We start from the raw sequence: 4,305 nt of genomic DNA, 5'->3' as shown, positions 1-4,305 counted from the left end.
TATTTACTAGATATAGGGTAGTCGGGTATATAAAAGAGGGGGACAACGTGACGCGGTAATGTGTATAGATAGTGAGTAATTGATCTGCAGTCAGAAGTATTATTGAGCACGTTCGTTGTTATAGCGTTTGTTTAGCGCGATTGTTGAAGTTGGGTGTATCGGTAAAGTTATATTCGGAAAGAAAAAACCAGTTTTATTAAGTAAAGAACTTGTGTCGCTAAAGTTTCGTCGGAAGGAAGTTACGGAAAATCAATTAACAAACGGAGACGTAACAATATGTACTAGTTGGACGGGTGAAATAAAAATTTGTTTTTAACAAAGGATAGGAAATTGTGCTTTAATTATTTTTTTCTTAACGTAATACACATTAAAAGTACAATAAAAATACAATAAATTTGCCAATACTGAAAAAAAAATACTGTTCTCAAGAATTATAACAATAGTAGTTACACAGTTCATTCTAATGCTGAAGGATGTACAATATCGGACATTTTCCCGAAATTAGATATGAAATTAAAGGGGGGAGGGTCAAACCTCCCATGACCTTCCTTATGTCATCCTGCATCACTGTGTTAAGTTTGGTGCTGAGTGATTAAGAAATGTGGAAACGCATAAGGAGCAGATACACACACACATATAAAATATTTCATACAACGTTTAGCGTTTCGAAGTTCATTTTGTTTCATCAGGACTAGTGTATTTTTTGTTTTGTTTCTTATTAAACACAAAGTTACACAGTGTCTTGCTGTGCTGGGCCTATCACATATATTGAAGCCCGACTTTTGGCGTTATAAGACCTCAGAGTCAGACTTTACCTCTAAGCCATCAGGAGGTAGGATTAATGAAGAAAAACTTATTGGCAAGGATTGTGAAGGATAACTAACTTACTAAATTTCATGTTAACAAAAAACGAAAACAACTTAGTATAAAAAACAGGTTGGTAAATCACCTTAAAAATAAAACTATTGACTTAGGATGAGCCTGCCTTAACTCCTTTCGTTCTGATGAAGACGGGTTCACCTAACGAAAGCGCTTAGGTTTTTTTTTTTTTGTTCTTGTTGTTGTTTCATGTAGTTTGCTAACATAGTATTATTTTCAGTTTATTTAGAACTGTTTTTAAGTTACTAAAATGCAAGAATTTTTTGTTTGTCTTTAAGCGCAAAGCTGCACAATAGGACATTAGCGCTATGCTCACTGCTTATATCGAATTATATCTGAATCTTAGCGTTAAAGCCCTCAATCTTACTGCTGAGCCACCAGGGTCAAAAATGCAAAGATAATAAATTTACTAAGGAGCACTGAAGAGTGTTTGGGTGCGGGTTGCTCATGTGGAGTGCAGAGATGATAAGCCTGGCTTTAATCTGTGCAATACCACAAAATATTCCCAGCACTTTAAGCAATGGATAGTAGGTGCTGCTGAGTGGCTGCTTTCCTCCGGTTACTAGTTCCAGTGGGCTTTTTGTAACATAACCTGAAGATATCACTGTCTTTCATGGGCTGTGATTCGACTAAATTTTTGTCAGAAGTATAAATGCTTTAAGAATGGCACATATCTACTATGCAGGCCCACCTAGTGTGCGGGGATACTGGGGAAAAATCAACGGAGCCCCAGCCTCTAGGGAGCTCGGAAAATGGGGGAGTTAAAATAAAGAAAATAATAGTAAAGTAATTAATTAAATAACAGAGAAACATTGTAAGTAATAAATATACATATTATCATTTGTTTCCCACAGTTAAAATATGCACTGCTACAACAGACACCAGTCAGAAGACAACTAAAAGTGAAGTGTATGTGAAAAATACTACGACTACCGAACTACACTATAACAACATTATGTCGTTTAATTCACCCTATATACCACATCCCTCAAGCTTGTAGAAATATTTGTCGGTTACATGTGTAATTATCAAAAGTTGACCATGATGAAATTTGATGTTGTATCCCCAAATTATGAGATTTTTAACACGTTTTTGATAATTTATTGTGTGTAAATCAATGAAGAGTTAGCTGATTTTCGACTGGTCACCATACCGCTAACCATTCATGTTCCAAGTAAAGTTATCCATCCAACGTCATCTAACTTTCTTATTTATACAAACTTACTCTTCGTCGAATATTGTTATTGTTTGTTATGGAGTTCGCGCAAAGCTACACGAGGGCTATCTGCGCTAGCCGTCCCTAATTTAGCAGTGTAAGACTAGAGGGAAGATAGCTAGTAATCACTCTTTTACCAGCGAATAGTGGGATTGAACGTCACATTATTACGCGTCCGCGGCTGAAAGGGCGAGCATGTTTATTGTGACGGGGATTCGAACCCGCGACCCGCATATTGAGAGTCGAGCACTCTTAGCACAAAAAAAATATCGTCGAATATTAGGGTAAATCATTATATTATAAACTCAATGTGATAGTTGTCCACTTTGAAGTCATTATGAGGGTCGTGCGAGAAACACAGGATAACGTTTCCCGAGACTTGACTTTCTCATAAAATGTTCCCTAAGATTTGACAGACCTTGTTTGTAACCACCATGAAAAATATGAAATAACTCTAAATTACCCTTTTTTTTCTTTTTTGAATGATTGCAGATTCTAACTCAAAACTACATTTTGTAACATTTTATATATTTTTTCTACTTAATTTTATTGTTTTCTTGCCCTTTTGAATCGTGTATAACTAATACACTCGGCGATTGCTCAGCCCAATCTACCGTATTTAATTACATAATTCGCGGACTTGCATGCATTCAGTGTGATAGATATAAATAACACTAGATTGGCCAGTCACTACTCTTTATCATTGATGGGCATGTGCAAAAAAATCGTTCACAAAACATCTTTCATATGAATAATTGCATTGGATTTTAGCCCAGAGAGGAAATCTTAAGTTTAAAATCTGTTTTTTTCCTCGGTGTTTATTATGTGGCACATAAAAATATACATCTCAAATATTGTTGCCATCATGTCCGTTTCTTTGGGGTGGGGAGGGGTGGAGAAGAATGCAATTTATGTGTCTGTACCTCCAAACATTCAACGTTCTTAATAGATGTGGATGGAAATAATTGATAAAATTTATGATAGATATATAATAAAATTTGTTCGGATTTATTTGATAATTTGTGTCAAAAATTTTATACAGATACTTGAAAAATGTATTTATATATTTACAACATGAAGTTTAAAAGAAGTAACACAACTCGTTACACCTATTTCATCAATGATGCAATACATATATTGCACTAGATCTAAAGACAAGAAATTTAGCAATGTTACTCTTTTAAAGACTCATTTTTCCTCTCTTTACCGAGTTATGACCAAATGATCATGTTCTCTTCCCTCCCTTCATCTTCTACAAGATATTTTGGGATCTGAGCCCTTTCCCTCCAAATGGTCTCTGCAAGGTCTTATAATTAAAGGCTTGAAGTATAGGAAAAAACTTCGCTACAATCCTTCAATTTTTATTGCAACTTAACTTATGTAAATATCCAGTCTCTTATGGCAAGGGAAAAAATAAAGAATTACTCATGATACTGTAAATTTATCATCTTGGTGAAACCTAGTTAAAGATATTTCACAAATGTTATTATTCTGTAATCAGAACAAAATCTTTTGTTTGAAATACTAACATTCTCCTCATTAGAACAGTGGTTCTAAAGAGCACCATGCCATTAATTAAGACCAAATATTATTCCCCATAGTGGGATTCACCTTTTAATATCGAAGTAACAAAGTAAGATTACTTAATTATGCAAAATATTTTATTTTACATGAAAATCATATTGTTACGTCTCCGTTTGTTAATTAACTTTCCGTAACTTCGTTCCGACGAAACTTCAGCGACACAAGTTCTTTACTTAATAAAACTGGTTTATTCTTTCCGAATACAACTTTACCGATACACTTATTTCAATATTCGCGCTAAAACAAACACTATAATGAACGAACTTTAACTTCAACAATACCCTGTGACTGCAGTTCAATTACTCACTATCTACGCACACATTACCTTCTCCTCGTCACGTTGTCCCCTCTTATATATACCCGCCTACCCTATATGTAGTAAGAACTAGAACATTCGCCAAAGTACAGGATAATTCTAGAAAGTAGAGAGCGTGAGAATCACATGATCTCGATGACGCAACAATATATTACCGGTGTAGCACAATACATGTACAGATTAAAGCGTGAAAACCGTGTTTACATTTGATCTGATATATACACCTGGAAAAAAGTTAAGCACCCCCCAAATTTTTTTCAGGATTGCTTATTGAAAATAAGGTTTAATTTTCATGATGTTGAGCAATGTT

Source organism: Limulus polyphemus, unplaced genomic scaffold (genome assembly GCF_000517525.1).
Source record: "Limulus polyphemus unplaced genomic scaffold, Limulus_polyphemus-2.1.2 Scaffold1932, whole genome shotgun sequence".
Classification (NCBI taxonomy): domain Eukaryota; kingdom Metazoa; phylum Arthropoda; class Merostomata; order Xiphosura; family Limulidae; genus Limulus; species Limulus polyphemus.
Note: the sequence above shows the minus strand (reverse complement) of the source record.